The sequence below is a fragment of the Lissotriton vulgaris genome, chromosome 6 (assembly GCF_964263255.1).
Source record: "Lissotriton vulgaris chromosome 6, aLisVul1.2, whole genome shotgun sequence".
NCBI lineage: Eukaryota > Metazoa > Chordata > Amphibia > Caudata > Salamandridae > Lissotriton > Lissotriton vulgaris.
The window spans coordinates 648,060,511-648,072,831 of NC_141694.1; the positions used below are offsets into that span (position 1 = coordinate 648,060,511).

Sequence of the window (12,321 nt, forward strand, 5' to 3'; positions counted from 1 at the left end):
TCCGCCTGGGATGACTCATGGTGGCCGACGGCACTGGGAGCTGCACCGACGCCCACTAACAGCTCATGCAACCTCGGAGTCATCCTGGACTCCGCGTTTTCAATGACCCAGCAAGTGAACGCCTTCTCCTCCTCCTGCTTCAACATCCTCTGCATGCTCTGCAAGATCTACAGATGGATCCCCACCGGTACCAGAAAGACAGTCGCCCAGGCCTTCGTCAGCAGCAGACTGTACTACGGCAACGCCCTTTACGCAGGAACCTCAACCAAACTCCAGAAACGACTACAACGCATACAGAACGCCTCTGATTGCCTCATCCTCAACATCCCCCGCCACAGCCACATCTCAGCCCACCTGAAAGACCTGCACTGGCTCCCCGTCAACAAGAGGATCACCTTCAAGCTCCTCACCCAAGCTCACAAAGCTCTTCACAACACCAGACCAGCGTACCTCAACGAACGACTCACCTTCTACACCCCGAACCGCCAGCTTCACTCCACTGATCTTGCCCTCGCCACCGTCCCCAGCATCCGCCGAGCGACCACCGGCGGCAGATCATTCTCCCACCTCGCCGCTAAAACCAGGAACACCCTCCTCATCCGCCTACTACAGACCCAGGACCTGCTGGCCTTCAGGAGACTTCTCAAGACCTGGCTGTTCGAGCAGTAACAGCACCCCCGCTCCCCCCAGTGCCTTCAGACCCTCACGGGTAAGTAGTGCGCTCTACAAATGTATTGATTGATTGATAGCGTTGGGAAACCAATTATCACAAAGACTCACAGGAAAAACAATAAAAGCTAAATAGCTTTAGGATCGGCCACTTGCCGTCAGATGACCGCTTCCACTGAGGTAAATTTGCACAAGCTGGTACACAAGAGTGAGGAAATTTACTCGAAAGCCAGTTCAGTCGCAGATCAGGCTGCAAATCTGATGGACAAATACAGGTTTGTAAAGTAGCAGCTATAACCAAGTCAAACACTAGATCAGCCTGGATACATACTTAGCAGAATAATTGTCAAAAGATAAAAAGGTTCAGCCTACTGGTATTTCGTAGAAGAACAATAACTTCCTGGGACAACACGGGCTCCATAAAGTTACACTCAACCTGTGGATTCTGTGGCAATTTTCTAATCTTCAAAACCGAAATGCAGGTGTGCTCCCATAAAATGCTGCAGTATATTTAAACCCAGGGATGGTAGTCAAATTGTATCAATAAAAATATTTCAGGAATATAGCAACACTTCTAAATGTCACTTTCAACATTCTTATGCTTGGCTACTTATACCAGCGAACAGCACACATGATCTAAATTCGAAATAATGCACTTTTAGCATTCTTTTCTTAAATCCCACACAGGCATTGCTGATTTACAGACTGCCTGCATGATACGTTTGCAGAAACAGAAACCTAATATCAAGTAAGCGTGGGTCTTAAAATGAGTTATGTATTGTAGTTGCATTTATAAAGCTCTTACTACCCCCAAAAAGGGGTCAAATCGCTTTTTCAGCGAGTAGCAGGCTACTCTAGAACCCATATAGAATTAGTGGTGAATTAGTATGAAATATGAAAGACATTTGAGTGGTGGATATGTTAGTCAATTATTTGGATTGAAAAAGAAAAAAGGGAAAAGGTTTGCATTTATATAGCTCTTGCTACCCCGGATGATGCGTTGAAGCTTTTTTTGGGGCGAGTAGCACACTACTGCAGAACCGATAATGAATCAGTGGTGGATTAGTATAGTGATATATGAAGTAATTTGAGCGGTGGATATGTCAGTCTGTTATTGGATTGAGAAGGATAGTGGAGGGATAGAAAAGGGAAAAGGTTTGGCATTTATATAGTTCTTGCTACCCCCGATGAGGTGTTGAATCGCATTTTCGGCAAGTAGCACGCTACTCCAGAACCCATAAAGGATTGGTGGTGAATTTGTATGGTGAAATATGAAGTGATTTGAGCAGTGGATATGTTGGTCTGTTATTTGGATTGAGAAACATAGTGGAGGGATAGAAGATATTGCTAAAGTTATACTCGCGGAAGAAATAGACATCGCATTCCTCACAGAATCCTGGCTCAATGACCAATCTACCCCCATCCTAGACCTTCTCACCCCTCAAGGCTAAAACATCATCAGACACGACAGACCGATAAAAACAGGTGGCGGTCTAGTTATCATCCACAAAGAAGGAATACAGTTTAACAGATTAAAATCCAGAGAATACCGGACTCTTGAGTACCTAGGTGTTTAACTAACATCAAAGGCACCACCACGCCCATCAAATTTCACACCATCTACCATCCTCCTGGTGAACGTACCATTTTCACTGAAGAACTAACTGACCTAATAACTCACTTCTCCCTAACCGACACGGGAAATGTGTTCCTGGGTGACTTCAATATCCACTGGAACAACCCAGAAGACACCACAGTCCAGAACCTGTCCAACCTGCTTGAAATTACCAACCTCAAACAACACTGCAATGAACCAACACACATCAAAGGAGGAACACTGGATACGATCATCACCAAAAATTAGCTGGTCTCTCTGAGATCGATATCTCCCATTGACCGGTCTGACCATCACCTCATACTGTTTAATACTGACTCACATGGCAGAAACCAACCAATACGATCTGACAAACCTAGGCACTGGACCAGGAACATCAAAAGGAGTCCCTAAATCCGAACTGGAATCCAGAATTCATGCCCACCTACAACCCCAGCCTTCCAATATGACGGCCAATGACCTCACAGCACACTTTACTTCCCCAATGACAGAGGTGTTAGATCAAGTAATGCCACTCAAACTCAAAAATTTGAGGTCTGCAAAATCTAAATCCTGGTTCAATGCAGATCTTAATAACAAAAGACAACTCAGGCAATCGGAAAGTGCTTGGAGGCTAAACCCTTCGACTCACCACCTAGCGCAACTTAGGTCCACCTGGCTGGCATTAAAAAAAACATTTTTAGAGAAAAGGCCACGTTCTTCCGCAGCCAACTAGACCATGCGAAGAACAGGCCTAGAGAACTCTTCAACATAGTTAAAAGTCAAAACAAGCATTTGCAATGCAATAGGTCTCGCATTAGGAAAGTTTGAGCTATTGGTATTGTAAATGACAAATTTTTTATTCATGTGTTGGTTTTGAAAATAGCGAAATTTTGACTTGATAGCTTTGTCATTTACAATGCCAATAGTTATTACTTTCGCAAATGTGACACCTATAGCATTTGTAATGCAATATGTGTTGTATTTACGTGACTTACATGTATTGATATTACAAATAAAAATGGCTTTAAAACAAATTTAATAATTAATACTTAAATAGAAGTTATTGTAATTTATAATGGCAATAGCTTAAACTTTTGTAAATAACTTTTGTGAAGATTATGTTCAGTGTATTTTATTGTGACGAAAATCCAAGAACAGAAGTGAAATATTAACATCTTTTTGTGACATTTGTAATAAAGCTTGAAACATTGAGAGAACATATTTGAACCAGTTGTTGAATGGTTGCACAGATTTAAACTGTGGTGGCGCTGAGTGATGCTGTGGCGTTCAGTGATGCTGTTGTAGCCCATAGTGATGTTGTGGTGCCCCTGAGTGATGTTGTGGTGCCCCTGAGTGATGCTGTGGTGCCCCTGAGTGATGCTGTGGTGGTGCTGAGTGATGCTGTGTGCTATGCTATGTTTTGTTTTGTTATGCTATGCTATGTTTTGCTATCCTATGCTTTGATTTGTTAGGCTATGCTGTTGTTTGTTATGCTATGCTATGCTTTGCTATGCTTTGTTATGCTAGGTTTTGTTGTGCTATGCTAGGTTTTGTTGTGTTTTATTATGCTATGCTTTGTTTTGCTATGCTATGCTTTGTTATGCTATGCTATGCTTTGTTATGTTTGATATGCTATGCTATGTTTTGCTCTGCTATGCTGTTTTGTTGTTTTGTTATGCTTTGTTATGCTATCCTATGTTTTGTTGTGTTTTGCTATGCTTTGTTTTGTTATGCTATGTGTTTCTGTGTTTTGTTATGCTGTTTTGTTATGCTATTTTTTGTTATGCTATGCTATGCTGTTTTGCTGTCCTATGTTTTGTTTTGCTATGCTGTTTTGTTGTGTTTTGTTATGCTATGTTTTGTTGTGTTTTATTATGCTATGCTTTGTTTTGCTATGCTATGTTTTGTTATGCTATGTTTTGTTATGCTATGTTTTGTTATGCTATGTTTTGCTATGCTGTGTTTTGCTATGCTGTGTTTTGCCATGCTAGTTTTTCCTATGCTAGGTTTTGCTATGCTATGCTTTGCTATGCTATGTTTTCTTATGCTATGCTATGTTTTGCTATGTTTTGTTTTGTTATGCTATGTTTTGTTATGTTACGCTATGTTTTGTTATGTTACGCTATGTTTTGTTATGTTACGCTATGTTTTGTTATGTTATGTTTTGTTATGCTATGCTATGCTATGTTTTGCTATGCTTTGCTTTGGTATGTTATGCTATGTTTTGTTATGCTAGGTGTTGTGTTTTGTTATGCTATGTTACGTTTTGCTATGCTTTGGTATGTTATGCTATGTTTTGTTATGCTATGCTATGCTATGCTGTTTTGTTTTGCTATGTTTTGTTTTGCTATCCTATGCTTTGTTTTGCTATCCTATGATTTGTTTTATTATGCTATGCTATGTTTCGTTATGCTATGCTATGCTTTGTTATGTTATGCTATGCTTTGTTATGTTATGCTATGCTTTGTTATGTTATGCTATGCTTTGTTATGTTATGCTATGCTTTGTTATGTTATGCTATGCTTTGTTATGTTATGCTATGCTTTGTTATGCTATGCTATGTGCTGTTGTGTTTTATTATGCTTTGTTTTGCTATGCCATCTTATGCTATGTTTTGTTATGCTGTGCTTTGTTTTATTATGCTATGCTAAGCTGTGTGATGCTATGTTGTGTTTTGTTATGCTATGCTTTGCTATGCTATGCTTTGTTATGTTATGCTATGCTTTGTTATGTTATGCTATGCTTTGTTATGCTATGCTATGTGCTGTTGTGTTTTATTATGCTTTGTTTTGCTATGCTATCTTATGCTATGTTTTGTTATGCTGTGCTTTGTTTTATTATGCTATGCTAAGTTGTGTGATGCTATGTTGTGGTTTGTTATGCTATGCTATGTTTTGTTTTTCTATGCTTTGTTATGTTATGTTACGTTTTGTTATGCTATGCTATGTTTTGCTATCCTATGCTTTGGTTTGCTATGTTTTGCTATCCTATGCTTTGTTATGCTATGCTTTTCTGTTTTGCTATGCTTTGTTATGCTATGCTATGTGTTGTTATGATATGCTATGTGCTGTTGTGTTTTATTATGCTTTGTTTTGCTATGCTATCTTATGCTATGTTTTGTTATGCTGTGCTTTGTTTTATTATGCTATGCTAAGCTGTGTGATGCTATGTTGTGTTTTGTTATGCTATGCTTTGCTATGCTATGTTTTGTTGTGTTTTGTTAGGCTATGTTTTGTTATGCTATACTATGTTTTGTTATGTTATGCTTTGTTATGGTATTCTATGTTTTGTTTTGCTATGCTGGTGTGTGGATGTGTGCGTGGGGGGGGGGTGTCTGTGTGTCTGTGTGGCAAAACCATGCACAAATTGCTTAAACAAAGGTAAGCCGTTCACCTCTTTGTCTTCTACTTGTAATCCATTCCACGGGACAACATTTCTTTATTTAAAACCACCTTTTAGCGTCAGCGCCAAGTAAAATATTTTAATATTGAGAGCCACTGGATTTTTCACTATTAATTATCGACCAGGTATTGCTTTATATACATTAGAAGGGGTTGAAACGTGTTAGGATCCACGGCACATTATTGGCGGCACCCTACAGCTGCCAGAAGGAAGGAAGTAGGGCTTTGGAAATAAACAGATGTGACGAGATTCACTTCGGCAGCTGTCTGTGGACAATTAAAGGAGACTCCGCGCTTTCACAGAGCGGAAGACTGTCCGGACTGCAGCACAAGGTTTTACGACATCTTGCCTTTGATTCTCCGGTTTTATCAAAGAGGGAGCTGCCCTGGGGACACAACAGGCGGTGACTTTAGAAGTTAGGTGCATGGGCACTAAATGACAGCAGAGTGGGGCTGCGACATCTGGAGGCCTGCACGAAGCCTCCACAACAATGCTGTCCATGTTAAATACACTCATGGCGGACCGCGACGCAGTTGCTATTGTCCACTTGGGGGACCCCTTTGTCTATGCTGTGCCCCCTCTCTGTCCCAGTAACACTTGTGCAGTGAGCCAAGAAGAGGGGCAGCCGGCATGCAAAGATAGCACTGAAAATGTAATAGAATTGTGTGTCTGGCTCCTTGTGGCTCTGAAAGCCACTGCAAAGACGGCTTCTATTCAGAGAAGGGGTGATGGACCTGGGGAGTTGACGAATTTGTAGGGGAGTGGGAAGTTGAGTGTACTCAACTGCAATAAAAAATTATTTTTCAGAACACTGCTACAATGTTTTAAGTATTATAAAAAGAAGGAGGGTGGTTTCAACAAAAGAGGCATGTTTTCTGAACCTCACTAAGATTAAAAACAAGTATTAAGCAAAGAACTGTGAAAGCTGAACACAGTTCTGTTATCTTTCACAGGCATTAAATAAAACCAAGTGCGCACACAAACAACTGTGAAAGATGAAGACAATTCGGGCGCCATTAAAGAAAACAAACACGCGCGCAAAAAAATGTTAAAGCAGTAAGCAGTTTGGTTTTGTTTCACCACCACGCAAAAACAAGTGACCGTTCCCTAGAGCGGCAGCAAAGGAGCCCGTTTGTGTTGTCGCATTTATACAGTACTTTGCTTCCCAATGTGGGTCGCCAGAGCTCATTTCCTGACAGGTAGCAAGCATGCTATCCTGCGGGGGACGGGAGTGATTATGTACCTGCTGTGCTGCTTTGTGGAAAGCATGTTGGTTTTGTGCACGAGTGACCAGAGAGGTGCTCTTGTCTCGGGGCGCAGCACCTCTCGGTGTAATGGAGAAGGAGTTGTGAGAGACAGACACGCACAATACAATAGGAATTACCTGGTGGTAATAATGTAATCTGCAGATCTTGTTTTGGATTTCAAGATTGCCATTGTGCTAGAGGGAGATATCACTGGTAACCTCTCGGTGAGATGCTGCTCAGCAGAGGCCGAGACCAGCACCAGATCAGATTTGTAGTTTTGGTTGCTCAGCCTATCATGCGGCGCGCAAACCTATTCCCTAAAAATGGCTGCCGCGTCCAATGCCAAGAGAGTCTAGCTTTCCCAGAACGAAGAAGAAATACACCGCAGACCTGCAGGAAAACCCAATCTAAAAATGGTAGGTTCGGAGATCAAAGCTCTTCCAGGCCAGTGACAGGAAACTGAAGGTTTAGAATAAAAACGCCCTTTGCACTACTGACTATAGCCTGTCATTGATGCATTCTAGCCTTTAATTATCCTGCTTATGCCCTGCTTGCAAACCACAGTGGTGGTGAAAAAGCGTGTGTGGGTCCCAGGTACTGGGAAGGTATTGTGTAGAAAGATAAAAGATGAAGATGAAAACAGTCTTTGGAGCTCGAAATAGGGAAATGAGCCGAGAAGCCTTTACCCGCTAGACGCATTCACAGTTCTGTGCAGCTGTGGCACCCTGTTACCACCAGCACCTTTCCGAAGAGATCTTAATTCCCACATGAAAAAGAAACGGAGGGAATCTCGGCTGTCTGGAGAAAGTGATGCAAAGTGCAGTGAGAATGACGACAGGATACCTATCTAAGCATAGAGCAGGCAAGAGACTCTGCCATAAAACACAAGAAAGGCAAAAGAGCTTTCTGCTGTCTAGAAATCTGCAGTATCGTTCGGCTACGTGGGCAACAGATGTGAATGCGGGAGGGGGGTGGGGGGCGAGCTGCAGCGTCATGGCTCTGCAGAAAAGCAGATGGTCCTGTTTATGACCTGCTGAGCGGGTGAAGTGGCTGGCTCGGCATTGCTGAAGAGGGGGTGAGAGACAAATGTTGGTGTGCGAGGCTTCCTTTCAAGTCGGGTGGGGGGGCAGGAGAGCAGGGGAGCAAGCGGGTGAGAGGGAACGAGGTGTGGGTGAGGCCAAGCGCGCGCCTGGCGAAGCGTCGCGGTCCATTAGACAACATGCATTGGGAGGAATCCGGCTTGGAATCCTCTTGGTCAGAGAGTTTGTTTCAACTACATTACTCTCGTCTATTTATCCCTGCGGGATAGAATAGTCGTGACCTAAAAATGGCACACTCCCCAAAAGAAATAATAGCCACCAAGGATTGATGCGAAGAAATCGCCAGCTTCTTCACAGATAAAGTCACAAAAATTGAGCATTCCTTCATCCAAACCTCAAATTCCCCCTACCTCACAACCTGCCCCCTTTAACCACTCCTGACCAAACAGATCGAAATCATACACCGGACAAACAGGCCCACTTCCAACTGAACAATGGCGCTAATTGGTCATACTCAGAACTCATGTCAGAAATCAAAGTCTTCAATATAATTGCCAGCTTAAAGCCTACTTCCCACACTATGGACCCCCTCCCATCCACAATAGAAAAAAACAACCACATCATTGCCCCTTCATGGACAAAAAACATCAACGCCTCTCTCACACCAGGTTGTGTCCCAGACTCCCTACAACTAGGACAAATCACCCCTATACTCAGGAAACCAGGAGCCGACCCAAACAAGCTCAACAACCTCAGACCTATCTCCAACCTTCCGTTCCTAGCTAAAACATTAGAGAAGTGTGTTCTTCAACCACTCAACAAACATATTGATGACTTCAACCTCTTTGATACCTTTCAATCGGGTTTCAGGAAAGGTTTTAGCACTGAAACAGCGATGCTCAATATTTCAGATGATATCCACAGAGCCTTAGATGAATGTGAGGCCTGTCTCCTCATCCTTATTGACTTATCAACAGCATTCGACACAATAACTCACCCAGCTATACCTGAGACTCTGTAGCGAGCTGGCATTAATGGCACAGTACTAGAATGGTTCACTTCCTTCCTTCAGCACCGTTCGCAACTAATTAAAATCAACTCCTGCCTCTCAGTACCAAAACAAGTCAAACTTGGAGTCCCGCAAAGATCGATCTTCTCACTGTCCCTCTTCAATCTCTTCATGGAACCCCTTGCAATTATTCTGAAACAAGCAGGGGTTTAATACCACCTTTATGCAGATGGCACACAAATATACTACAAAATCAATTCACCCAGTGAAGTCCAACACCTCAATGTCACGCTAACCAAGATCCAAACCTGGTTTAACGCAAACCACTGAAAGCTAAACCCGGACAAAACGGAATTAATACTGTTCTCTCCGAAAAGTAACCAACGACCTATTCAAGACTGGCTCAAGAATCTTGATGATCTAAACTGCTCCCTCGTCCTATCCGACTCAGTAAAGTCACTAGGCATTACCCTGGATAAGAACCTGTCAATGAAAGACCACATCAAGAACTCTGCAAAAGGTGCACTTTACTCTCTAAACTCCTCAAGAAATTAAATCTTTCGTTCCCCAGGATGATCTCAATACAATTGTACAATTCCTAGTCCTTTCTAAACTGGATTACGGGAATGCCTTCCTAACAGGTTCACCAAAAGCTCACCTAGGCCCACTAAGGTCAGTCCTTAACATGGCAGCTTAACTCATAACTGGTGTAAAAAGATTTGAACACATCACATCTACCCTCAAATCACTCAACTGGCTTCCCTTGGAAGGTAGATGTATTTACAAACTGGCCTGCATCACACACACGCCCAATCCCCCAACTACCTAAACAGCAAACTGGTAAAAGCAGGAAAATCCAGAACTCTGATAAGCACCAACTCACTTCTTCTCATCCCCCCGAAACTGAGAAAGAAAAGGACCCAATACCGATCCTTCTCTGGGAACGTTTCCAGGATGTGGAACGCACTCCCTAATGACCTCAGATGCAACCCCTCCTTCTCATGCTTCAAAAAAGGACCTGAAACTCCTGTTTCTTACCAATACTTTACTGACCAAATCAACCAACCTAGGCATCAATAACCTAATGGACTCCCCACTCACTCTGACCTTCAAAGATGGTGGTTATCTGACTGTTTCAACCACATGCATCTGCTCCCCTTCACTGTATACATAAGTATGATGCCTTTGCTTATATATTTGTGCATCCTCATGTCCTGCGATGTAGTACTACATGTTTTCTTTTCCTTTGTGGATGTAAAGCACTCTTGATACTCCCGGGTCTAGCTAGCGCTACATAAAACTTTATAAATAAAGAGAAAAGATTTGCATTTATATAGCATTTGCTACCCCTGATGAGGTGTTGAAGTGCTTTTTGGTGAGTAGCAGGCTACTCCACAACCCATACAAGATTAAGGACCGCCCTCCACACTCCGGTATCACCCCATAAATGACAGGCTGCGATAGGAACCCGATTTTGGCTTTATAATTGATTTTAAAAGTTCATTTATGCACACCTTATCAGATGGCTGTGTTTAAAAAGCAAAAACAAATTCTGAAAGAACTAGTAGGGTGTTAGGACCAAATAAACAGTTTGGGCTGCTGGTTTAAGCAACCACTTTGTCATGGTATTGTTTAGGCTATTAACAATGTTCGTTGTGCGATTTCATATAGTCACAATTGTCAGATGGAGATTTGCATTATTTTGAAAGTAGAGGGGATTTATTGGCGATCACATTACATTTTTTTATATGAGGTGCAATCCTGTATTTTTCACGCGCAAAGCTTGAGCTTTGCGTTCAAACACGCATTATGGAAACATATTGCGTCACCAGCCGACTGGACTACGGCAACGCCCTTTACGCCGGAACCACCGCCAAGCTCCAGAAGAGACTCCAGCGGATCCAGAACGCCTCAGCCAGACTCATCCTCGACATCCCACGACACAGCCACATCTCCGGACATCTGAGAGACCTGCATTGGCTCCCCGTCATCAAAAGAATCACCTTCCGCCTCCTCATCCACGCACACAAAGCCCTACACGATCAAGGCCCTAGCTACCTCAACAACCGCATCAACTTCTACACTCCCAAACGACATCTCCGATCAGCCAGCCACGCCCTCGCCGCCGTCCCCCGCATCCGAAGAACGACAACAGGAGGAAGGTCCTTCTCCTACCTGGCCGGCAAGACCTGGAACTCCCTACCGACCGACCTGCGCCTGACCCAAGACCACCTCTCTTTCAGGAAGAAGCTCAAGACCTGGCTATTCGAGCAGTAGCAGCACTCCCCCCCCTCCCCCCCCCCCCCCCCCCCCCCCCCCCCCCCCCCCCCCTAGCGCCTTGAGACCCTCCGGGTAAGTAGTGCGCTATATAAATGCCTGTGATTGATTGATTGATATTGTTAAAAGCCCAGGCACTAGGATACATATTAAACACGACTGTTAGCCTTTTACAGTTAGTGTGAGGCGGTCTGAGATAACTGCATTCTGTAGCCAGGCCATACTGGGACAATGTCCTGCATTGCAAATACCTAAAGTGATTATTCACTCTGACATTCATTCCGTTTAGTGCTCAATATCCACGCAGCTGTGATCCTGAAGTGTTTGGATTATGAGACTGTGGTGCAGTCTATTGAGTCGGCTGGTTTTGTTAGCAGTGGTTGAGCTGTGCATCAACTGTGAAGAGCATTCCAGAGTGAGCAGGTGAACGTCCTGTTCTCCACTGAAAAGAGAACCCGCCATACTCGCAGTGAGCGAGAAACAAAACTGCTGTTGCTGGCCGCCCCTCCTCCCCTACCCGGTGCATTCCCCGCCACTAGCCTGGCACAGGGCTGTACTACACGGGAGGCCCGCATGCTCACCCGCTCTGAGCCAGCTTTCGTTGTATATGATGTCGGAAGGAGCAGCGAGGACAGTCCGGCGGGTCCCCGGTGGGCCAGTCGCTGGGCCTCTAGTTTTCCCGGGCTCGGGCTCACAGGCTTCACTCCATACAGTCTTACCAGGCCAGGCTCTTGGAGCCAATCAGCGGAGGCGCCGTCGCACGCACGTGACGCGTCCCTGCTGTGTCAGGGGAAGGGCGGAGCCAAAGTCCCCAGAGCAGAGTTGTCACTGTATTGCCACCCTTTCCAGCCGCTGATGTGGCTTCAGTGCGCCCTCTCACCCCTTCCAAGCTACTGTAAAAAGCCAACGACAGCCATAAGCGTCATTCTAAACATAAAGGGAAAGGTTGGGAATGTACATAAGACCCTTCACGTAGAGTAGGTGCGTGCACTGTATGTGAGTTCCTTAAAATACAAGCGCTCGCATGTCGCTATATTTCGCTCTCTTTGTGCTCAAGCGCTCGGAATGACCTAAATGGCG

At 44.0% G+C, this 12,321-nt stretch overlaps 1 protein-coding gene across 2 annotated transcripts in view; it reads right to left on the reverse strand.

The window, feature by feature from the left end:
* CASP8AP2 (caspase 8 associated protein 2) overlaps positions 1–12,089 on the reverse strand; it is a 231,082-nt gene extending 218,993 nt beyond the window's left edge. Inside the window, exon 1 of one of the 2 annotated variants that reach the window (XM_086926647.1) lies at positions 11,823–12,089. The gene's annotated coding sequence lies outside the window, so the exon portion shown is untranslated. The remainder of the gene's footprint in view (positions 1–11,822) is intronic. The other variant, XM_086926646.1, reaches the window with a different exon arrangement.
* Positions 12,090–12,321: the final 232 nt, after the last annotated feature.